This window comes from Canis lupus, chromosome 26 (assembly GCF_011100685.1).
Source record: "Canis lupus familiaris isolate Mischka breed German Shepherd chromosome 26, alternate assembly UU_Cfam_GSD_1.0, whole genome shotgun sequence".
Lineage (NCBI taxonomy): Eukaryota > Metazoa > Chordata > Mammalia > Carnivora > Canidae > Canis > Canis lupus.
This window is the reverse complement of record NC_049247.1, coordinates 38,401,119-38,426,189: the sequence shown is the minus strand read 5'-3', so window position 1 is coordinate 38,426,189 and position 25,071 is coordinate 38,401,119. Positions and strand designations below refer to the sequence as shown.

Sequence of the window (25,071 nt, the reverse complement as noted above, 5' to 3'; positions counted from 1 at the left end):
CCGAATCTGCAGCCTTGCCCCCCACGCTCCCGGCGGGTCTGGGAAGGGAGGACGTGGATTTCAAATGGGTCTCGGCCCCTCTGGGACCCCACGGCCCTCGCCAGGGGCAGAAGCTTGCAAGTGATGACAACGGTTTGTCCGATTGTTATGGCGAGTCATGGCAGCACGAAGGTGGGGGCCACCAGTTCTAGACTGGGGGCGGGGGGGGCTTCCAAGAATGTAATAGAGCAAATGGTAACGGAGCTGGATGCTCAGGATCCAGCCAGGAAAGCAGGAAACACTCTAAGTCGGGGAAGTGGAGCGGCTTCGCGCTGCAGGTTGGTAACCTGGGGCGCGGTGGCTTCGAAACGGGACCCCAAGTTTCTCTGAGGGCGGTGGCCTGCACCCCCAGCTTCCCCACACCCCGGATCCAGACAGGGGGGTGAGTGTTTCAAGCAACAGAGAAGGTGGAAAGTGACGGCTACACGGAAAGTGAGGGTCGCGGGTGGGCTGCCATCCTCTGGGCCGCGGTGCCCGGGAGGCGCAGGGGCTCGGGTGGGCAGTCCCCGCTCTGAGCCAGCCCGGCCCCCGCTGTCCCGTCTCCCCGGGGATTCACCTTCCCCGCTGAGGCCCCGCCGACCAACCACCCTGGGCCTTTCCAAACTCCTGACGCACAGTGGCGGTTTGAAGCCACCGAACTGGGGGAGAATTAGTTACCGAGACACAATGGCAAGAACGGTAAGTTACGGTAAGTTACGCAGTTGCTAAGAAGCCAGACAAGACCGGGGGGCGGGGGGAGCCCGGGGATCTGCAACAGCAGGGAACACGGTGCTGCTGTCTCCGGGCCGGAGGGACAGAGACTAGTTGGTATGAGTGAGCCTCGGGGTTCAGGGTCGCCAGCAGAAGGCAGAACCAGGCAGGCCTTCCAGAAAGAAGAAACAGCCAGGACTGAAGCTACTACCCAAGGAGCAAGGGACGGAGTAGATCGCTGTCTTCTGCCTCCACCTCCTCTGCTACAGGCCTCCCGTTGGCCTAACGCAGCCAGAAGGCCAGAAAAGCCAGCCTGCTGGGTCAGTCCCTCCAAGACAGGACAGAGCAGAGGAAGACAAAAACAGGATGAGCGGGTGAGCGTAGGCCTTGGGCTCAGGGCGTGACCTCGGGGTCCCCGCAGGGAGCCTGCTTCTCCCTCTGCCTGGGTCTCTGCCTCTCTCTCTGGGTCTCTCATGAATAAATAACATCTTTTTTAAAAAAAATGAATGAGGGGAACAGGCCCGGGATTAGCACACTGGGTACTGAAGACTGAGTAGAAGGTCACAAGACACCTAAAGAAGGATGACATTTCAGACAGAAGGAGCAACAGAGGCACGAAGGCGCATGCCCGTGCTCAGGGAACTTCCAGGAGCTCCCGTGGTTGAGATGCACCTTGCATTTGGGGTGGAGTAGAGTCAGTAGAACTTCTCATCCCTATTGTATGGACAAGAAAACGGAAACTCAAGACTGTAGATGGAATGTCTGTGTCCCTCTCCCCAGATTCATAGGATGGTGGTGGGAGGTGAGGCTTTGGGGAGACAATTAGGTCATAAATGTGGAACCTCCATCAGGTGCAATCAGGGCCCTTATAACAGAGAGCCTAGAAAGTTCCTTTGTCCCGCTTGCCACGTGAAGACAGTGGAAAGATGGCCATCGTGATGACACAGGAAGCAGGTCCTCACCAGACACCGGCCAGCCCCTTGATCTTGGACTTCGTGGCCTGCGGAACTGTGAGAAATAAATTTCTGTTGTTTAGAAGCGACCCAGGACTATGGTCTCTGTCACGGGCCCCTGAATGAACCGAGTGTAGTGGACATTTGTCATCTGGGGAGTTATCTGGGCCCCAACACCTTCTTCTTTGCATAGGTCCTGGTGGCAGGCAGAGTGTAGAGTCTGTGAGAGCCGTGGGAATCCAGCTGGACTTGCGTCTTCAGCGACACAAGGGCAGGGAGTTAGTCAATCATCCGCAGACGCAGGGGTGGCCCTGGAGCCTGGTATCTCCAGCGCCGAGTGTCCCGGGGCGGCCTCTCAACCTTGCCGGCTTTGGCTCTCTTGCCTGATTCCCGATCTTTCTCGACTTCTGCTCATTTTCTGAGTCTGATCCTCCAGCCTTCTGGTTAATTCTGGGAACTACTCAATATCTTGCCTACAGATCCCTTTCCTGCTGCAGGTAGACGGTCGGATTCTGGTGCTTGTAGTCAGACGGTGATACAACAGCCTCCGTGCTCTTGACTGCTCTGTGCAGCGTTTATCCTGAGAGCAGTAGGCAGGTGTCGCGTGAAAATGGATCCACTGGAGACGCCGGATACGTAAATGTGATGTGGATCCCTCTGAAGTCCCCCCTGAAGGATAGTACAGGATCCTCATAAGGGATATCACTTGATAAGGGAAAAAATCCAATCACTGGCCAACATCAAGTACCCTAAGTGTTTCCTGTGGCTGCGTAACAAGGGACCACAAACTCCGTGGCTCAAAGCAACAAAAATTCATTATCTTACAGTTTTGGAGGTCGGAAACCCAAAACAGGCCCCATGGGGCTCCCATTAAAGCGTCAGTAGGACCGTGTTTCCTCCTTGAGGCTCTGGTGAGAGTCCACTGTCCTGCCTTTAGCTGCTCTGGAAGCTCTCGTATCCCTCGCCCTGAAGGATAGTGGGCCCACGTACGAACGGAGTCAGGATAACGTTCGTCTCTTAAAGGTAGCGGATTAGCAAACGTAATTCCCCCCTGACATGGACGCAGCATCCTCTCAGGCTCCGGGGATTCGGATGCGGACATCTTGAGGCGCCAGAGTCTACCTCCCGCAAGTACTGATCGCGATGGTTAATTCTAATGGGTCAACTTGCCTGGGCTAAGGGGACGCCCAGATAGCAGGCGAAACGTTATCTCTGGGTGTGTCTGTCTAGATGTTTCAGGAAGGGTTTCGACTCTTGTGGATCACTCGACTAAGGAACGATCACCCCCGCTCATACACATGAGCGTCATCCGATCTGTTGAAGGCCGCATAGAACAAAACGGTGGAGGAAAGGCAGATTTGCCCCCTCTGCTTGAGGTCTTCTCCTGCCCCCAGGCGCCGGCAACCCCCCACCCCCCGTTGTCAGGCTTTCAGACTCAGACCCGGATTGACATCATCCCCTCTTCCCTGATTCCCAGGGCTTTGGACTTGAACCAAATTACACCGCTGGCGTTCTGGGCTCTCCAGCTTACAGATGGCGGACTGGGGGACTTCCCGTGGCTGCCCATCACCGTAACTAATTCCTATAAGATATATGGTTCTGTTTCCCTGGGCAGCCCTGATACTCTTAGTAAGTACAAAGCTTTAACAGGTTTCACTTTATAAGTTTTCGAGTGATGCGTCTTGGGCCACGCGATGGGCTTCAGGTCCACGGTCATGAACATTAACGAAAAGTTCCTACCGGGCTGTCCGGGTGGCTCAGCGGTTCCGCGTCGCCTTCGGCCCAGGTTGTGATCCTGGAGACCTGGGATCGAGTCCCATGTTGGGCTCTTTACAGGGAGCCTGCTTCTCCCTCTGCCTGTGTCTCTGCCTCTCTCTCTCTCTCTCTCTCTGTATCTCTCATGAATAAATAAATTAAAAAAAAAAAAAGTTCCTACCTATCCCTGTGCTCTCTGCATGTCCTTTCCTCTGTGACCACCGGGGTAAAGGAGGCTGATTGAGAACAGGACTCGGTCGTTCTCGTGCCCCTGCCCAGAAACCATCCTCATCCCACCACGATTCGCAGCAAAACAGTACAACGGAGCCCTGTTTGGGTCGACTGCTTATCGTGTTTGCCTAATTACCATACAGGGGGGAAAAGTTAGTTGCAGCACGTGTCAGACTAGCTCGTGTGAGCTTTATTGGATCACAACAGCAGCCTCTGTTCTGTAGGTAACCTTCGAGGCTGGTTACACATGTAAAACGGTCGTCTGCTCACAACTTCAGAACATCCCGGGGAACACGGATATCAGAGGCGTGGTAAGGTACCCGGTGCCTGGATCTCCTGCTGTAGGGAGCGGTTACGGCCGGGATGGGTGTTTTAGATGGTCTGTGTATGTTCTTACTCTTTGCTCCCAACGTCCTAACCATGGGAGGGGGCGGGGAGAGGGGAGAGGAGAAGGAACAGGAAGAGGAAAAATGGGATTTATGTAAACATGACAAATCTGTTATATTCCCTACATCACACACTGGACATGTTCTTTTTTTATTATTTTTATTTTTTTCTGGACATGTTCTTAAAAAAAAAACAAACCACCCAACCTCAGCTCAGAGCAATTGCTGCAAATCACACACCCCTGGTTATATGGCACTATTCCCAGCGGGAAAGCCAGAAGTAGTGAGGGATGGATTTTTGGTATGTCCTATGCATTTATTTATGGTGCAGCACATCATCAAACAACACTTCGCAGGCTCCGAGCTGGCAAACCGGAGGGCTTTGAAGAGAAATAATGAGCTGAGAGGTTCATGACACGCCGTTAAAAAGTTTGTGATTGGACTTGGAAAATCAGATGGGTCTCCGAGGAAAGTGACCATTTCTGAGCCATTGCACTTAGAATATTTTTGAGCCCCAGAGCAGATATTTATGGGAAGGGAGAGTTGTTTTTGTCTTGGGTCCAGGTTCTGACTCTGATGTACAGCAGGAAAGTCACTTTGTGCTGCAGACCTGAAGTCCTGGAATAGCCATGATGTCACCTTTTTCTACTGACCGGCCACCGCTGCACGGAGGCGGGAGGCGCGCCTCCAGCTCTGTGATGTTCGGCTCGATTCTCCCATATATGGGCTGCAATCCCAGCCAAAACAAGTGGGCAGGGGAGTGGACGGCCGCGCAGCGCCCAAGGTGGTGCGGCTCAGTGGGACGGCGGAGATGAGGTCAGAACGCAGGCATCATGAACAAAAGCGCGAGAGAAAGCAAAGGCGGCAGGCGTGGGGTGGGATTCGGGCGCCTGGCGTGCGCCGTCCAAATCAACCTCCGCTCTTCCACCGGTGCTCTGAGGCTCGGCGTTTCCACCTTTGAGATGCTCCCCGCCCCGCGGGCACAGGCACTCGCCGAAGAAAGCTCCCTGTGCCTCCCTGTGCGGCCCGACCGTGGAATCCCTCTCAGTGAATTAGGAAGGCGACGTTGGAGGATGGGAGCTCATGAACGAGAACAGTCCCTGCAAAGGAGGGGAAAATCACGCACACACGGTGACACAGAAGTAGGCCAAGGCAGGAGGAATCTGGTGAGGCCCTTCCTCCCCTTGCAGATGACACTTGACGCTTGGAGGCCAGGGCCCCGCGACCCGGCAGCTCGAGCCGCCGCCGGGCATCCCAGGGCCACCGCTGGAGCCCGAAGGCCGAGTGACCCGGGTCGGGCCCCGTGCGCCGTAGCAGGACCCGTCACCCGCCCGTCGTCCTCTCCTTCCTCCCTCCAGGGACGTGAGGGCACAGGCCCGCGGCCCTCGCTCCTGAAAGACCTTTCGGATCCAGCGAACAGTGGGGCGTGAAAGGCTGTTTGTGATCATGGGGGGACGGGGGCGGGGGACGGGGGGAGCAGCGTGTTATGGTAATCAAGAGCAGGAACTGCTGCTCCTCCAGCTTTCTTCCCAAAAGTCACATGAATCAGGGTCAGGGGACATGTCCAAGCTGCCCCAGCAGGACTCCGACACGGACAAGGGTTTGTGTCTCGGGCAGGGCTGTTCTCTCCTCCTCCCCCTCCCTCCCCCCTCCCTCCCCCCTTCCTCCCTCTCCCTCCCTCTGTCTCCCCCCTTCCCCTCCCTCCCTCTCTTTCCCTCTCCCCTCTCCCCTCTCTCCCCCCTCCCCCTCCCCTCCTCCCCCTCCCTCCCTCTGTCTCCCCCTCCCCCTCCCTCCTCCCCTCCCTCCCTCTCTTTCCCTCTCCCCCTCCCCCTCCCTCCTCCCCTCCCTCTCCCCCTCTCCCCTTCCTTCTCCCTCTCTCCCTCCCTCTTCCCCCTCCACCCCTCTCCCTTCCTTTCCCCTTTCCTCCCTCTCCCTCCCTCCATCTCCCCTCTCCCCTCCTCCCTCCCTCAGTCTCCCCATTCCCCCCTCCCTCTCCTCCCCTCCCTCTTTCTCCCTCCCCCCCCATCCGCCCTCTTCTCTCTCTCACTGTGGGAAAATGAACTTATTTTCCGTGACCCGTGACATCTGACCACTGGGCTGATCACGAGGACACCGTGGTAAACCACAGCTCAACTTGAGACGATCTCCTCCCGGCGCGGTGCCTGAGCTCGGGATGGCACCATCCCGGTGACCCCGCGGGCGTCTGGGCCGCGGTCCCGTCCTCGCTCCCGCCATCCCCTCGCAGGACTGCTCCTGCCCCGCCGTCCTCCCGCTGGGCGCATCCCAGGCGAGGCGCCAGTAAACCAGAGAGCAGTTTGCGCAGCCGAAGCCCTGGCCGCGGTGCTCTCACATAGCAGCCTTCCTTCTAAAAGCGGAGGCTGGGGAAGCGTGCAGACCTCAGAGATCCTAGAAAAGAAACAAAAACAAAACACTAGGCCCCCGGATTGCTGTCGGGATGGTCCAGCAGGGACTCTGCGTTCATCTCCCTCTGGTTTGAATCCTCTCGGTGGGAGTAGCCGGTTGATGCCTCCAGCAGCCTGCGTTCGGCCCACTCCAAAGAAATGCAGCCAAGCATTCCAGAAACAAAGTCTGCAAGGAAAGAATTTTGAGCAGACCCAAGAGATGGACTTTTCTGGGCCTCCCTGGTCACTGCTGGGCTCCTGGAGGGCAGCCCCGAGGTTCAGGCCAGGAGGTGCTCACCCCCCAGCAGCCCCCTTGCACCCGGTGGTGCCCGACGAGGGAGACCCAAGTGTGCAGGTCGGCTGTCCTCTTAGCTGAGGAGGAAGAGGAGGAGGAAGAGGGAGGAGGGGGAGGGGAAAGGAGGAGGAGGGAGCAGGGGCATCACCCTCGGAGCTGCTGCGTGTCCGGGAATATAGGCTGCATCCTGGGCCCGACTGGAAGGTGCAGACCGTGGCCTGCACCCAGTTCCCTCCCTGTGTTCCCACACCACCCCCAGGCCCAAAGACGCAAGGAGGCCCCCAGGACCCACGAGCAGAGTGGGGAGGTGGACAGCGAGCAGAGGCCCCCACAGTGCAGGGAGAGGGGAACCAGGCCCAGCTGGGGCCGCCGGCCCTCCGGCCTCCCTGGGCCTTACCCTCAACCTTGGCTTAGGTAAGCTGAGCGGGTCGTGTGCAGGAACACGCGAGGGCGACAGGGGCACCAAACGGCCTCCGGTTTCCCAGCCGCCGCGGTGGAGGCAGGACGGGTGCCCAACAGTCTGCTTCCGAAGGCCCCAAGGAGAAGCTACCCCTGTGGGGGGCTGGCCCTCGCTTCGGCTCCGTTACTGGGAGCCCCACAGGTAGCCGGGGCGGAGGCCACCCCGGAACAGGTCTGCCTTGCGACTTGAAACACCGACGGCCCACTCGGGGTAGGGAGGGAGGCCCTCGGTGCCGAGGGGCGGGAAGGAGGAGCGGAGCCTCCCAGGGTCCTCGGCGGGGCTACAGACCCAGGCCCAGACCTCACCGTGCGGCCGATGGGCGCAGCCGGCGGCGAGTGTGCACGGGCTCCAGTGGCGCGAGGCTTCGGACCCCAGGGCCCACTCGAGCCCTCACACTGAGCCGGCCACAGTGAAATGGGCCAGCAGACGATGCTGCTCCAGGCCAAAAAGTGTGGAAAGCCAAAGGAGCCTCCCGGAAAGTGGGATTTTCTTTAATGGGGTCCCTGCTGGGTGCCTCCCTCGGTCACGGTCACGATGCTGTCGGGGAGAAACTAGCCTTTGCACAGTGGGCTTAGTCGTGGTTCCTCCTCATGCAAGTTACAGTGAAATGCACGGAGTCTCGCCGTGCTCCGGGCACCGGGCGAGGCATTCCTCACTGGCTCCGAGACCCGGCCCTCGTGGGAACCTGGGCGCCCTGTGTCTTCCTCCCCATTGTCCACTGGTGGGAGCCCCCCCCCCCCAGAGTGAGGGTGCGGGGCCAGGCTTCCTAGCTCCCGTGCCTCGAGCCTCTCAGCCGCCTCCTCCAAGCACCATCCTATCCGGTGCAGACAAGCCTGGGTTTGTGGTTATAAAGTTTAAGTTCCCAAGTGAGAAAAGCTATGAGCTAGGAAGGTCTCTTTGAATGGCCTTCTTCCACTCTTTCACCTCAATATGAAGGTAGTGGGGTTGCTCCCAAGTATCATCACTCTTTGTCATCAAAAAGTGCATAATTTTAGAAATAAACTCTCACTGAGAAGTCATTAGGTAGCCCGATTCAGATCTCGTCTGGTATTTGAAGTGCATTGAAAGTGAAACAGCTTGGAACTTGTAAGAGGAAAAAATTGCCTTAAAAAATGGGGAAGGTTAAAGACATGAGCAAATAGGTGAACCGATGCTACGTGCATGTTGACGAAGCAGGAAGAGGGAAGTTAACTTGGTTTGCATCTTAGTTGGACTGCTTGGTCCCTGACCTCTCGTAAAGTGGTGAAAAAGGACATAGTGTAATCCTGTCTGTACTTTTTATGTCTCTTGTTTGAAAACGGAGTGATGCGGGGCAAGAGAAATAAGCTAAAAGTGGCAGTAATGAAGATGAAAAAGAGACTGCACCTACCCTCAAGGATTTCAGGGTCCAGAAGCAGAGGCAAAGCGGTAGGAATGCATACAAGGCCCAACGCTGTGCAACAGAGGAAAGCTCCCGGTGGAATTTGAAGACTTGGACCAAATGAATAATTTGGGGGAATGGGGCAGGGGGGAGGAAAAAAGAGCAAAAGCACAGAGCATGAAAGGAGCTGACGTTTGGGGTCCCAAAGGAATCCGACGCTGCTGGAGGCTCCGTGTGGAGACATGAGCTGGTGAAGTGGCCACGGGTCACAGCCTGGATGCGGGGCGACCAACTGCCGATGGGTCTTCAAACATGGATTTGAGGTCACTAAAAACTACTCTCGTGGTGGTACCAACGTTTGGTCATCTGATCAACCCAATGAAAAGCTGGTTGTTTCCAAAAAGTAATTAAAGAGACAAACTCCTGGCATGATTGATTTTTTTTTAAGAGGCAGAAATAAACAGCACTAGATATGAAAAGAGACATTGAAACAGAAAGAGTAAATATTTAAGAATCATGAGATAATCACACGGACAACTTTGGGCCAATATATTTGAAACTTTAGATACACGGTACAATTTTTAGAAAGCATAAATTATGGAAATTAACTCAAGAAGAAATTGACACTGAATAAACCCATAACCAGAAAGAGGGGGAGAAATTAACTCCATAGTCAAAAATATACCACAGGCAGTACTAGCCCCAGAAGATTTTTGCAGTTTTTTTTTTTCCCCTGAAATTCAAGAAAGAAATAACAACCCCTAACAAACAACCATTCTAGGGGATAAGGAAAGGAGGGAAAAGTCTCCAACACATTTTTTTTTAAGATTTTTAGTTTATTTTAGAGGAGGACAGAGAGAAAACACCAGCAGGAGGGGCAGAGGGAGAGGGAGATTCTCAAGCTAACTCTGTGCTGAGCACAGAACCGCACAGAGGGCTTGATCCCACCACCCCGGGAGCATGACCTGAGCTGACACCAAGAGTCGGGCGCCCAATGGACTGCGCCACCCAGGCCCCGCCCCCAGCATATTTTATAAAGCTGTTATAATCCTGATGTCCAAGCCAGACAAGGACAGAATATGACTCAATCTCACATATAAACAGAAATCCGAAAGTACTGCATAAATATAAGCAAGAAATCCAAAGGGGATGTGTGCATGAAATAGCCTATGAAATGTATTTTATATGGCACGCAAGGATGGCTTAACATCAAAAAAAAAAAATCCATCATATAACTTACCTCATTGGCGTATTACAATAAATAATGGAACACATTCAGCAAAATGCGACACCTAATCGTAATTTAAAAAAAAAAAGTCTTTGCCAATGGGTTTGAATCGTAACTCCATGACTTATTAGTCACTGTGCTTTAATTCAGATGAAAATTATCTAAGCTTGGCATGAGAAAGGACAAGAATGGATGAGGAAAGGAAAGAGGACGCAGGCTAAGAGAGCAAAAGAGCAGGTCATTTAGAAGCACCCCGATGTTTCTAGCAACAACGTCCACAATAGCCAAAGTGTGGAAGGAGCTCGGTGTCCATCGAAAGATGATGGATAAAGAAGATGTGGTCTATGTATACAATGGAATATTCCTCAGCCATTAGAAATGACAAATACCCACCATTTGCTTCGACGTGGATGGAACTGGAGGGAATTATGCTGAGTGAAGTAAGCCAATCAGAGGAGGACAAACAGTGTATGTTCTCATTCATATGGGGAATATAAAAAATAGTGAAATGGAATAAAGGGGAAAGGAGAGAAAATGAGTGGGAAATATCAAAAAGGGAGACAGACCATGAGAGACTCCTAACTCTGGGAAACAAACTAGGGGTGGTGGAAGGGGAGGAGGGCGGGGGGTGGGGGTGAATGGGTGACGGGCACTGAGGGGGGCACTTGACGGGATGAGCACTGGGTGTTATTCTGTATGTTGGCAAATTGGACACCAATAAAAAATAAATTTATTATTTAAAAAAAAAAGAAGGAGCAAATCCGAGTAAGACGCACAGGTGCGGAAGGCTGGAGAAGAGTCCGTGCAGAGCCCCAAGGGTGGACTTCTTTGCTACCCAACACAGAAGACCAACACGCTGGTGAGCGACTGTGGAAGAGAGTTGTAGAGAGCAGACCTCCAGCATTCCAGACTAGACGGTTGTGTGGACGCTAATTCAATTCATCAGAAGAGAAAATGCAACGTGAGGCTTGTGTGACATCAGCAGGGCTCTCTTGCATGAGGGGGAGGTAACCGTTTAAGAGAAGCAAGAGCCAGCACCCTGAAAAAGAGCTCGGGCCCTCACTGGACTTCAATTAATATCAGCAGAGAGAGAGCGAGAACATGCAAAAGAAACATGATCCGCTTTTAACATTATCTGCCCAAGATACTACAGGGCCTGGCAAAGTCACCACTTGATAAATGTTGACTGGACTGAGCCAACGCTCCCAGCACGTTACAGAGGGTATGGGGAAGTCAGCAGTTGTGGCTTCGGAATACTCGGAATCGCAGCTGGCAAGAAAAAAATAAAGTTTATCTTGGAAGTCTACAGTAAATCTAGGGTTAAGGGGTACCTCGTGATGGTAAAGTTAGAGGTAAAGAGCACTCAAGACAACAAAGAAGAAAAGATGTTTCTATATTCTTTGCTCTTAGTCTATGGTACATTTTGTTATGTTTTTATAAACAGTGATGACACTTTTTGGATCAAAAGTTCAGCTTTGGGGGCACTTGAGTGGCTCCGTCAGCTAAGTGTCCAACTTTTGATTTGGGCTCGGGTCATGACCTCAGGGTCCTGGGATGGAGCCCCGTGTCGGACCTCAAGCTCGATGGGGGTGTCTGCTTGAGATTCTCTCTCTCTCCCTCTGCCCCTACCCCTACTTGCTCTCTCTGTCTCTCTCTCTCTCTCTCAAATAAAATTAAATATGTTTTCAAAAAAAGTTCAGCTCTGCTCACCACGGGTTTCGTTTTTATAGAAAATAACAAAACATAGTATCTTGGTCCTCAACGATCCCTGTGTCCCCGAGGCACTGTATCCACATGTGGGCAGCGACCGGAACTGCCTTTTACTCCCCGCTTCGTTGCCTGTGGCCTCCCAACTACGTAATATCCATGCACGTCCACTCACTACTACTATGACCTGAATATATGTAAAAATCTGTAGAAATAAAGCAAGCCAAGTCACCCTTTCACCAGGTGTGTGCAAAGTGTGGAGAAAGGTATGATCCGGACATTTCTGCCCAGCCTGGGGAAAGGACGGACAAGACCATGGAACATGGAAGTCAGCTTTGAACGAAATAATATCCCATTGAAGGCAGCATCGGGCGGCTGCCAAGAGGTCTCGTTAATAGCAAGACCGGTCTTCCCCCAAGACGATTGAGAATGACGATGACTTCACTTGGCTTTAAGGAAATTCATTCAGGCCTGAGTTGGGCGGACGGTGCTGGAAAAGCGAGTGGCCCACCTAAGAGCTTGGTAATTGTTTGCTGACTGCCTGGCGCTGAAGTCTCCCCACTTCGGGACTCCAGATTACAGATGGCATTACCCAGGGACCCAACCCAGATCAGAGGGAGAATGTACTAGAACCCTCTGCCGGGAGCAGTCTCCTGCTGATCTGATGCAAGTGGCAAGATCCACAGCAGGACAAAGGAACTTTTGAAAAGGACTTGAAAAGAGCTCACTTGCTCTGCGGTTAACCCATCAAAGGCGTCTTCCTGTAACCCGGAGGACAGCAGGCCTCGACATGTGCTGGCCATTTGGAAACCAGATTCATATGGAGTAGATCAAACATTTCAGGAGAGCTCCTTGCCTTGAAAATATGGGGCCTTATGAAAATCATTAAGCAATTCATTGATATTTATTTGCTTACACTGTGCTTCAGCAGAGCAAGCTGGAAGAGGAGGATGAGAACCATTGACCCGGTTTCAGAGGCCCTAGTTCAAGAAAGAAGGATTCCCTTACATGCCTGATTTTAAAGAGCCTTTTAAGAAGACAGCCTACCACACAGCTGGCATGGAAAGGCCGTCTTGGCTCCCTTCAACTGTGTATTAGGTTAACAGCCACCTCAAGCTTCTTAGAAACCTAGAAATCCCCAGGCGGTTAGAGGAATTCCACAGGGCTAAGAAAACCCTTGCAATCTCAGAGCTTTAAGCAGAAAAATATTTCCCAACGTCTTCGTTGGCCGGCGTGTGCACTTCGTGTGGAGCACTCCCGGCCTCACCGGGGCGGCCCTCGGCACGTCGCACCCTCTGTCCTTCCTGATGGGCCAACTCCTTCATTCGGAGCCTGGGCCCGGCAGACCTGGAAAGGAGCGAGGAGCAAGGCCGTATTTCCACCCGGGAGTTACCGGGTCACGGCGCATGGGTTCCTCCTCCACTGCCTGACTCGGGGAACTTCGCTTCTTTAAAGTTCAAGGAAGTAGCCCCTCAAGATTCATCAGCCTCCTGGCCTCAACTTCCCTGTAGCTCAGATGCAAAGTTCCCATGAGTGCAGAAAGGCTCAGCGGGATGCCATCGTGCTCCCCTTTGGGCTTTCAAATGATCTATATGAAGGCGAAGGCGGATGCCAAATGCATAGCCTCGGAGAAGGACAAACATTATATGGGGAATTCATTCATTGGGGGAAGATAAAAAATAATGAATATAAAAATATATATAAATATATACTTATATTTATATAAATATAAAAAACAGTGAAAGGGAATAAAGGGGAAAGGAGAAAAAATGAGTGGGAAATATCAGAAAGGGAGACAGAAGATGAGAAACTCCTAACTCTGGGAAACGAACTAGGGGTGGGGGAAGGGGAGGTGGGTGGGGGGTGGGGGTGACGGGCACTGAGGGGGGCACTTGATGGGATGAGCACTGGGTGTTATGCTATATGTTGGCAAGTTGAACACCAATAAAAAATAAATTAAAAAAAAAAAAAAACAGAAATGCATAGCCTCTGAGGCTCTGGGAAGAGAGGGGGAGGCTGGCTCTAGGGAGCTAGGCTCAACTTCCAGAACATTGCAGAGGTTGAAAGTCTGTCCTCAAATATTCAACACATATGTTTTGAAAGTCATTAAGTTCCAAAATTTAAAAAAAAAAAAAAAAAGATAAATTTAAAAGATCCAGCGCTGGTTCTTGCACAAAGCAGATACCCAAGGAATGCTTGTTGAAGGATGAATTTGTTAGCTGATAAATACGAGAGATACAGTCTGTTTTGCACCACATGGCAGCTGAAACTGCTAGGAAGACGTTTGTCCCTCGTTTGTCATTAGACGAGTCTTAGAAAATGAGTCGCCTAAGCCCTACCTGTGCTGGAGAACCAGCTTCCTCCACGGAGCCCTCCCGGCACGGTCTCCTCTTTGTCACGACCGAGAGAGACAACCGTCACATGGCTTTGAATGGCCGGTTAACTTCTTGTGATCCCCGCAGTCATGGTCCCTGAAGGGAAAAAAAAAAAAACCTTATTATTTGTTTACCTAAATCTGGGCGGGGGGGTAACTCCCTCGGGACCCCACATGGATTCTTGGGAAATGCACAGACTCCAGAACTCTTTGGGGACTGATTGATCCGCTCACGAACACGTATCAGACATGCAGTACGGCTCGCACCGTATGGCAGTCAAAGCTGCAGCTCACAGAGCGCGTCGATCTCTGCTACTTTTTTTTATAGTCTGCACTTAGAAGAAATGTTGTCTTAGAAGATCTTTTCTCTGGTCTCAAGTTAACCTTGGACAATCAATATTTAAGAAGGAATAATGTGTTTTTTATGCAGCAAGATAAGATAGCGAGTGCATAAATACCGTCACCGCTAAGGTGGCAACACTGCAGTGACATTTTCTGTTGGTTGACAGAGATATTGGTTCTTCTTTTTTCTTTTTTTTTTTTTTAATTGGTTCCTTTCTAATAGGACTATGACCGCTACTTCCCTAGTAGATGGAGGGAGCCTTAGTCATAACAGGCCCTTTGTTGATGAACTAATTAGACTTTTCAGAGAATAAGATCTAGTCTTTTTTTCTAAATTTTATTTATTTATTCATGAGACACACAGAGAGAGAGGCAGAGACACAGGCAGAGGGAGAAGCAGGCTCCCTATCAGGGGAGCCAGAGGTGGGACTGGATCCCAGGACCCCAGGGGTCACGGCCTGCGCTGAAGGCAGGTGCTCAACCGCTGAGCGACCCAAGCATCCCAAGATCTAGTCTTGGTACTTTTCATAAGGAGGAGGGGAGGGAGGGAGGGAGGGACCGAGGGAGAGACAATGAAAGGTAAAGAAAGAACAGAAGAAAAAAGTCTGTTAGGGGATCCCTGGGTGGCGCAGCGGTTTGGAGCCTGCCTTTGGCCCAGGGCGTGATCCTGGAGACCCGGGATCGAGTCCCACATCGGGCTCCTGGTGCATGGAGCCTGCTTCTCCCTCTGCCTGTGTCTCTGCCTCTCTCTCTCTCTCCCTCTCTCTCGAATAAATAAATAAAATATATATTAAAAAAAAAAGAAAAAAGTCTGTTAAAGTACCCGCCTACGTGACCTCACCACTTGTAACTACCGCCAAGTCCACATACATAGCAGCTATGTCGATGCAGGAGAGTCAAAAAAGAAATTCCAACCTTAGGAATCTAATTTGAAAAATCTCCCCCCCCCCCCCCATGAACCATAGTTATGAATGAGGAGGACTTTACCAACCGCGTCTTGCTACCAGGCCTGGGAAGAGCTCACTCTGGGGTTGTACTCAAACTTTGGAACTTCAGAGTAGCACTCTACTCATCGGTGCTTCACACGGGGATGTTCCTTGAAAGATGCCCAAGAAACAGGCCCGCATAGACACTTGCACTTCTCGGAACCGGGCCAGGAGCCTCCCTGAAGCGTGTGCGGGCTCAGGGATCAACCCTGGGAGGCTTAACCGCTGAAGTGTCTGCCTTCGGCTCAGGTCATGATCTCAGGGTCCTGGAATCCAGTCCCACGTCGGGCTCCCGGCTCAGCGGGGCATCTGCTTCTCCCTCTCCCTCGCTCATGCTCACGCTCTCTCTGTCTCTATCTCTCTCTCCCAAATAAATAAAATAAATAGACCTTAGAAAACAAAACCTCAGAGGGAAGAAAAGAGCAGATGAACGGCGTCATGACACCACGGAGGAAGGCCTGGGTGCAGGTGGCGGGCAGATGGGGTGGGCTTGAGCGAACTGACTTGACCTAATTCTGAATCTTGCAACTGAGATGATGATATTGCCCAGGAATATTACTCATCCGGAGTAAGAAATTACCGGGTAAATCAGCTAACGCGCAGTCTGACACGTGGGCTTGGTGACGTGTCCTGGCTGTGCAGGCCGGTCACCGACAGCCGGTGACACCGTTGATGCCGTGCCGGCCAGGGCTTCGGCAAGGCGAGGGGGCGTCGTAATAAAATTGCTCGTGCTCAGCAGCCCTGCGTGCTGCCACTGGTGCGGGCACGCTCGCGGCTGCGGCCATCCGTGTGGGGCCCGTGTTGGGGGTGCACGGACTCCAATGCGAACACGACCAGATGCTAATTGTCAGTGACGTCGTCCCTCCAAGCCACCCCCAAGAGAACCTCCTGCATCACCAAAGCTCACCACCTGCGTCACCTTTCTCCGGACTCTCCTCCAAGTCAACGTTTTCGCTCTCTCTTGAGCATCTTAACAACTTTGCCTTTTCCCCTTCTGGGTCCTCAGAATCCTCATCCGCATTGCATCACACACGGTCGCTGTCTGTTTGCCTCGCCCCCTATTTGATTTTAAGTCCTTTGAAAGCAGAGATCGGCCTTATCTTTGTTTCTTAGGGGCCGAGTGCAGGGCGTCGGGCTTAGCAGCTCAATAAAAACATGTTGGGCTGCAGCGAATGGGGACCCCCCCCCAGCCACCAGGCCCTGAGCACGGGCCCTTGCTGCCTCCCGTGCGCACACCCACAGACCTACACTGCACACCTGGAGAGCTGGGGGCACGCAGCTGCCTGCCTCCCCCCTGCAAGGGCCCGCTCCCCGGAAGGCTCCTCGCTGTGCCAGGTGCCAGGAAAGCACGACGGTCCAAGTGGGAGAGTCTCGATGCCAAGAGCCTGCTGATGAGGGGGCAGCGGGAGCCCCACGATGGGCCACAGCTCCTGGCCTCCCGTCCCCTCCTCCCCCTGCACCTGGCCCTCTGGGGGCCGCCACCTGGCTGCTCTCGATTACACAGCAAGGGCCCCACGCAGCCTCCAGGGACTCCGGCGGGAGACTGACCCCCGCACACCCTCAGGACAGGCTCCAGTTCTCAAAAGGACTATTATCGTTGCTGTAATATGACTTATAGAGCCCGCATCATTTTTTAAGAGTGTCCCTACAGGCAAACAGAGTACGCGTGAGCTCACAGCTTCTAGAACCTGCCCTGAGGCTCTGCTGCCTCCGGAGACGGACCACCGGCCTGCTGGGATCTGGAGGGACGCGAGGCTGGAGGGCTCGGCCTTCTCCTGACGCCCTGCAGGGTTGCCCTGTGTGGCCAGTAAAAGCCCGGTTCAATGTGAACTCCGGGCAAACAGCGCCCGCCGGTTTCGTGGGAGCGTGTGCCCACCCCCGTGGGCCATACGGACGCTGACCAGCTGGCCATGGGTCTGACTCAAGTTGCACCGATTATCCTGTATTTTGTGAGGAACCCGGAGCCCGGGCAGAGCCAGGAGCGTGGAGAGGCTCGGCGAGTAAAGCTTCTTTAAAGCCCCAGCTGGATGGCGAGGCCGTTGGCGGGCCCAGGCCCCACGGGGAGTGGGCTCTGGTCGCCGGCAATCAGCTGGGGGGGGAGCGCGCTGAGCGACCGCTGCCTTGCCCCGGCCGGTGGCAGGTGCCCCCCTCGCCAGCTGGGGAGGGAAAGGCCTGCTCCCTAAGGGGGCTCGCCTTCCGCAGGTGGCCCGTGCCCCGTTCCTCAGCTGTGCCGGGCACCGGGGGCTCCTCACCTGCAGACGCAGGCGCCCCGGCCGCCATCCTCCTCGGCCGTTCCCCGCCATGCCACGGGCAAGGTGCTCCCCTCTCTGCGCCCTGATGAAGCCAGGGGACCGCCAGGGGCGGAAGCGGGAGTGGCACTTGGCGCTCATCGTGGCACCTGACCGGCGCGGGTAGCCTGTTGGCGTCAGTCATTGCTACCCGCGTCGCCGTCTTGGGTGTGTGACACCACACAGGAGGCACCTGGAATCGAGTCTCCTCAAGCCCGGACCTGGGAAGTGCAGGAACAGGGACGCCAGCAGGTCGTCAAGGCCCTACACCGGGAGGTGTGACCTGGGGGACAGATGACTCCAGCGCCAGCCCTGCGGCTGGGACTCCAGTCCCGGGGCACCTGGCCCGCCGAGCACCTGCCAAGTCAGAGCGCAGGTCACCATGTGGACCCGCATTAGTCACCGCAAACACGTGTTGGGAGACTGAAGTCTGCTTTAAGAAATGAGAGAGAGAGAGGGAGGGAGGGCAGGGGAGGGGGGAATCTCACGGATTTCTTATGAGGAATCAATGAAATCGTCTCACCGAGTGTTAGAGCAGGGCAGGCCGGTAACAACGGCTTGACTGAGGTTAGCTGTTATCCTGCGGGACGCCTCAAAGAACGGGCAGGATTTTCAGTAAGAGAGACGGGAACGTGTAACTTAGAAGAAAAAATGTTTGACGTTAGGATGAGGCCGACTCTCAGTGTGTGAGTGATGACTGTGGACCTGGTTCTCCAGGCAGCGTCGCGTGGAAGACTTTTGAACAGGGCTGTGATGTTTCCAGTGCGCGGCTGCCGTGAAAAGTTGCTCTCACCCACGTGTGTGAGGCGGACACCGCGGGAAGGCTGCGGTCAACTGGAGGCTCTTAGGAAAATAGCAGATGGGCAGTAACATGACCATGGGGTTGAGGAGGGGCCAGAGTGGTGGGAGGGACAGGAGAGGGAGGGAGGAGGAGGCCCCGCAGGCTCAGATACACAGGCCGGGGGGCTCTCGGGTGCTCAGCCAGCTAAGCGGCCAGCTCTTGATTTCAGCTCAGGTCATGCTCTCAGGGTTGTGAGATCGAGCCCCATGTCAGGGTCAGGCTCTGCGCTCAGCTCAGAGTCTCTTGAGAATTTTCCCTCTCTCTCCACCCCTCCCCCTACTCTCTCTCTCTCTCTCTCTCTCTCTCAAATAAAGAAATAAAGAGATAAATAAATAAAGCTCAAAAAAATGCAAGCCTGGGTACCAACTGGATACCACTGGTCAGGAAGATGAAAGAGCCAAAGTTTCAGGATTAAAAAACTGTTGGTTGTTGCCCACAGCAGACCCTGTTTTTCTTCTATTCCACATTCCCCATCACTCCTCCCTTCCGACATTTTGTTCAAATATTCTCCTGCCTCTAAGTGGCCACTGCTTCAGAGAAGACTCACCTATCTTCAGCCCCCAGGGGTGCGGGTGGGTGTTCCTTTGTCCAAGACACCCAAGTGGCTCCATCTTCTTGCCAGGAATCAGACTGAGCACGAGCATATGGCAAAATTCTTGGCACAAAGAAGCCAATGAGTGGAAACAACCCAAATATCATCAAGTAGGGAATGGATAAACAAGATGTGGTATGTCCATACAACAGGATATTAAGTGACAATAAAAAGAGAATGAAATACGGATTCACGGTACAAAAAGGAGAGGCATCAAAACGTTGTACCAAGTGAGAGAACTCACACACAAAAGACCACCTGTGACTCCATTTAAACAGAATGTTCAGAATTGGCAAATCCATATAAAGACAGAAAGTAGGTTAGTGATTGTCAGGGGCTGGGGACGGAGGATCACAGGGAGTGACTGTTAACGGATACAGGATATCTTCAAGGACAGTAAGTCTTCTAAAATTAATTGTGGTGACGGCTGCCAATTCTGTGATTGTAGCAAAACCCGTTGAATTGTACACTTTCACTAGGTTAATTATTTGGTAGGCAAATCATATCTCAATAAAGCTATTGTTGATTTTTTCCTTCGAAATCCAAAAGGAAGACTTCTAGGGAGACTTCAGGAAAACATTTCATCATTACTCTTAAAGAGAAACGCAAAGGAGAGTTGGCTTCTCTTTCTGGAGGCTGATGTATCTGGATATGATCACTGGAGCTGTTGTGGGTGGCTGCCGACCACGACAGGAACCCACGCAAGTCAGAGCTGAGCCACAGGGTGGCCAGAGCCCAGAGAAGCACCTAGGCTTCTCATTACCTAAAATAATAAAATTTACTTATATTTTAGGCCAATTGATTAGAGCTGCTCTGTCACTTGTAGCCGTAGCATAACAGAGCTTTCTAACTCCTATGGTTCCATTAACAGAAATTTTAAGGTCAGGAGAAAGGTTGGTTTTTCAGAGAAACTATGAATTTACATTAATTTAGAAGTACAAGTGTAATGCAGGTGAAAATTTGTTTTTTTTTAAGATTTAATTATGTATTAGAGACAGAGAGAGAGAGAGAGAGAGAGGCAGAGGGAGAAGCAGGCTCCATGCAGGGAGCCTGATGTGGGATTCGATCCCAGGTCTCCAAGATCACGCCCTGGGCTGAAGGCAGCGCCAAACCACTGAGCCACCCGGGCTGCTTTTTTTTTTTTTTTTTTTTTTTTAAAGGCAGGTGTAAATTTGAAGCATAGTTCAAGATCTGGAGAAAGGGATAGATGAATGGAGGGAGGGAGGGGTGGGTGGATGGATGGATGGGTGGACGGATGGATGAATGGATGGATGGATGGATGGATGGATGGATGATGGATGGATGTCTGGATAGATGGATGGATGGACAGATGGATGGATAGACGGATGGATAAGTGGATGGATGGATGGATGGATGGATGGATGGATGGATGGTGACTGGATGTGTAGATGGATGGATGGATAAGTGGATGGATGGATGGATGGATAGATGGATGGATGGATGTGTAGATGGATGGATGGATATGTGGATGGATGGATGGATGGATGGATGGATGGATGGATGGATGGATAGACGGATGGATAAGTGGATGGATGGATGGATGGATGGATGGTGGATAGATGGTGGATGGATGTGTAGATGGATGGATGGATATGTGGATGGATGGATGGATGGATGGATGGATGAGTGGATAGATGGATGGATGGATGGATGGATGGATGGATGGATGGACAGATGGACGGATAGACGGATGGATAAGTGGATGGATGGATGGATGGATGGATGGATGGTGGCTGGATGTGTAGATGGATGGATGGATATGTGGATGGACTGGGGAGATACTTAGAGCAGAAAGCTGAAGCCCAAGGAGCACAAAGACAGAGAGCAGAGAGGAGCCTCCTGGACTTCCTACACTGAACAGGCAGGAGAGCAAGGGAAATTAGTGAAGGAATCTGCAAACAAAGAGGATAGAAAAGGACATGGGGGAACTGGAAAATGCTGTAAATGCTATCACACAAGGCAAAAAGAGGATTGAAGGAAGAAGAGGATTGAAGTTTGGGTCAAATTCTATAGACACCAAAGAAGAAATAGTCCAAAAAAGTATGTTCAGATATACAACTAGGAGGCCAGTATGAGAAAAGATTGTTTTTTAAAGGAATTGAGTGGAGTGATGGTGACACGGGCCAGATTTCAGAAGATACGGGCTTGGGAGCGAGAGAGGGATGCCGCAGTGAGTGAACAGTGAGGAACTTATGACACCATGGAGGCACCTCCTTACAGGACATTGGTCCTGTGGAAAGCATCACTGAACTCACCAGTACCTGGTTCTGGTTCTGCTCCCCCTCCCACCACGTGCAAGATGGTGCTTCTCAGGGTCCTGGCACTTGGGAGGAGACGTGTGACAGCTCTTTGGTGAAATGCACAGTGGGTCACTTCTGAACTAGGGCAGTGGGAAGCACATGCCTGACCTTCCCACCTCTCTCTCCCCACTACAGCGGTCATAGAGGGGTCCTCGTTGCATAGATGATAAAACCCGAGACTGAAGACCCTTGATTGTCAGTCACTAAATGGAGGGTAACTCCCCTTGAGGAGAGTCCGTTGCTCTTTTACAGGCAGGAAGAAGCTATACATTCCTGTCATGCCACCCAGATGGAGGGGCCGTTGGTCATCATAACCTAGTCCTCTCCTTGCTAACAGAGAGACTGCAGGAAAGAGAACAGCAAAGTCGAGGAAGGAATGCTTTTATTCTGGGTTTTGATTTTTCATTTTTTTAAAAAAGGGTTTATTTACTTATTTGAGAAAGAGAGAAAGAGCACAAGTGGGGGGAGAAGGCACAGGAAGGGGGACAAGCTGAGCTGGGAGCCCGATGTGGGGCTCGATCCTGGGACCCCAGGATCATGACCTGAGCTGAAGGCAGACGCTTCATCTACTGAGCCATCCAGGACCCCTGATTTTTCATATTTTTAGGGCATGTGAGACCCAAGCAGGTTAGGAAGATGGAAAAAGTCTATAGGGAGGAAGAACCCAAAGAAGACAAAGCAGCATCCTACAGAAAGCAGGAAACGTGGCCACGCACAGGCCCAGCAGCGGGGCCGGGCCCTTCTTCTCTGGGGGAGAAGTACAAATCCAGGCCCAAGGTGAGTACCCGGGCCAGTCGGGTTGGAGGGGGAAGCTGAGGGAGCCTCTGCACTCCACTTCCGGGACAGGAGAACAGAGGTGGGAGCCAGGAAGCCTTGACCCCTGAAGGATGAGCGGCAAGGACAGTCACTGAATGCACTTCATTCTCGTGCTTTAAATCCTCTAGGCATTTCCCACACAGAATCATCATGATTTAAAAAGTCACTCAAGTCAGGCCCAGAAAGCGTTAAAACTGCTTTGTTCCAAGTTCTACTCTGGCCCCCACCTCTACTGCTTCCCAGTGTCCTTTACCCAAATTCGTTGCTCCCCTGGCAGGCCAGCCTGGTCCCCCACAGAACAACACATGCTGTGCTCCCCGTGAGCGCACTTGTGATGAACTTTGAGCCACACATCTGCTGCAGACAAGGAACTGTATTCCCAAATGGCTGACACGAGCCGAAGATTCTGGGTTCATCCCCACCGTAACATATTTTTATTAGATAGGCCGCTGGAGAATCAGAGGAGTGAATTTAGCTGCTACGTCCATACCTCGTGGCAATGCATGCCCAGCTATTGTTCTTTTCATCAGCCTGATGTTATTCTGACTCTGTTGATGCAGAGTGAATATTTGGGTGGAAACCAGTGTCCATCCTCATTTACCCTCCGAGCCGTTGTTGTATCTGGGCTAAGGATGTATTTTCACGATGTCACCACTCCAAGCCTCTTTCTTTGATTTAAAGCAGGGGTTGGCACACATCATGTGTAAAGTCCCAGAAAGTAAATATTTTAGCCTTTGTGGGACATAACAATCTCTGTGGCAGCAACTCAGCTCGGTCATGGCTGCGTGAAAACAGCCAGAGAAAGCACTTACGTGAATAAGCACGGCTGTGTCCCAATAAAACTTTATTTACAAAGAAAGTGGGTGGGATTTAGCCCCTAGGCTATACTTTGCAGACCCTGCTTGAAGTACGGATTAGCAGGAAGACATCAGGCCAGCCGATAGATTAAAAACCAATATCCTTTCATGTGTTTGTCTCCAAAGAGAAAAAAAGTAACTAAAATGCTTGTTGGAAATAATGCTTTATTTCTTTAGCAGACAATGGAATGACATACCCCTCCTTCTAATACATTATATCTTAAGATTTTAGATTTCTTTCTCACAAAAAAAAAAAAAAAGTTGAGAGAAGCAGTAGAATTTGATTCAGGGAAGAGAGGGTTAAATGGCTAAAACTTGTGGGGTGAACGTATCGCTTACTGCGGACACAGCCTCTTCTTCAGACACTGATTTGCTCCGTGGAGCTGACAAAGAGAGATGCAAAGTAAAAACAAATTTGCTGACCTTCATTTCAGAGATCAAAGGTTAAATTCATACCCCGTAGGATGGTTCTGTTAAATCACTCCCAAGCTGCCTGGCAACGTATTTTCAAAAAATATTTCTCTCCAGCCTTATCAAGTGTTCTTTGTGTTCTGGAAACACGATTTGAAGTCCCAGCTAGAGCTGGGACGTCGAGAGTCTTCACTGAAATTCTTCTCCAACTGCATCCAGAGGCCTACAGTTAGTTGGCACAGACATTAGTCGCAGGGGTTCATGCCTCTGGGTCTAGTTATTATTCATCAAAGATGGAAATTGACATTTTACACTGAATAACCAAGGATGGGATAAACCATGAGTCGATATACGGGTAAAAATATCCACTTGGATGTCCTTGTAATTGGGCTGAACAAAGCCATCCTAGATTGGAATGGCCAATCAGGAGTGTTCCCAATTTCTTCGCCTCAGAGCAGAACCCCAACGGTTCAAAAATTAGGAGACCTGTGTGAACAAATTAGTCCAACTCACAACACATTTGTTAAAAAAAAAAAACAAAGCAAATGTCCTGTTTCTTTAATTGTAAGATCACACAAAACCTTTCAACAGCGATGGTCCACACAATTTATTTCACGATAAAGTTTCGTCCGTCCAGAGTGAGGTGAAAAAATTAGGACACTGGCATAGGTATTTTATAGACCTACATGCATTTCATTTAAAGGGCCTTCCCCTAGTCTATTCCCATGTTACTTAATCAAATTTAATCAGCTTTAATTAAATAATTAGTTACTTAGTAAAATAACATCAAGAGCCCTCTATTGGTCCCCAGTTGTTTTAAACCACTATTGCTATGGATTGAGTTGGGTTCCCTCCACCAACTATCTGTGTGATGGTTCTTAGAGATATTAGGTCGTTTTGTCGGATTTTTTTTAAAGGTTTATTTATTTACTTTAGGGAGGAGGAGGGAGGGAGGGGGAGATATAGAGGTGGGAAGCAGACTCCCCGCTGAGTGGGGAGCCCGAGAGCAGGGCTCCATCTCATGACCTTGAGAACATGACCTGAGCCAAATCAAGACCTGGCCACTTAACCTACTGAGCCACTCGGGTGTCCCCAGATATTAGGTGTCTGGGAGGCAACTGGAGTTAGATGGGCTCATGGTGTGTGGGGGACCCTCATGATGGGATCTGTGGCCTTACAAGAAGAGAGGAAAGAAGAGACGCACACAAGAAGGTGGCATCGGTAAGCCAGGAAGAAGGCCCTGACCAGGAACCAGATCAGCCAGGATCTTGATCTTGGACTTTCCAGAATGGTGAGCAATAACTGTGTGCTGCTCAGCCTCCCAGGCCATGCTGCTCTGTTATGGCAACCCGAGCTGACTAATACAACACTTCTATTATTTAATGAGTAGGGAACTGAGAAGCTAGAGGGCATTGTTGAAACCTTAATTTCTAGCATTTGCTGGCTCAATAGAGAGTAACAAATCTGGATTTTCTTCCCCAGAGTTCAGAAGGTAGGTCACCGTTGGCGGGCCTCTGAGAATCTGGAATGTACTAACTAAGCTGAGGGCGCGTGTGTACACTCAGGAAGAGGTTGTGTCATTGATGTTGTGAGAGGGGCAGGTATCAGGACACCTGCTTTGTTGGGCGGAAACACTGAGAATTGATTTTTTCCTGCTAGAGGAGAGATGAAAAATTAAAATTAAACCTAAGTGTCCTCCCCAGTGGCGCTCCATTCCCACACCACACACTTCCTAGC

General features: G+C 51.7%; 1 long non-coding RNA gene across 1 annotated transcript; it reads right to left on the bottom strand.

Annotated features, from left to right (window-relative positions):
• Window positions 1–4,231: 4,231 nt before the first annotated feature.
• Window positions 4,232–23,458, bottom strand: LOC111092644. Its single transcript, XR_005379567.1, has 3 exons — window positions 23,263–23,458; window positions 13,846–13,977; window positions 4,232–5,154 (listed from the first exon to the last, which is right to left on the bottom strand). It is a non-coding gene; the product is annotated as an uncharacterized LOC111092644 (long non-coding RNA).
• Between the last annotated feature and the right edge of the window lie 1,613 nt (window positions 23,459–25,071).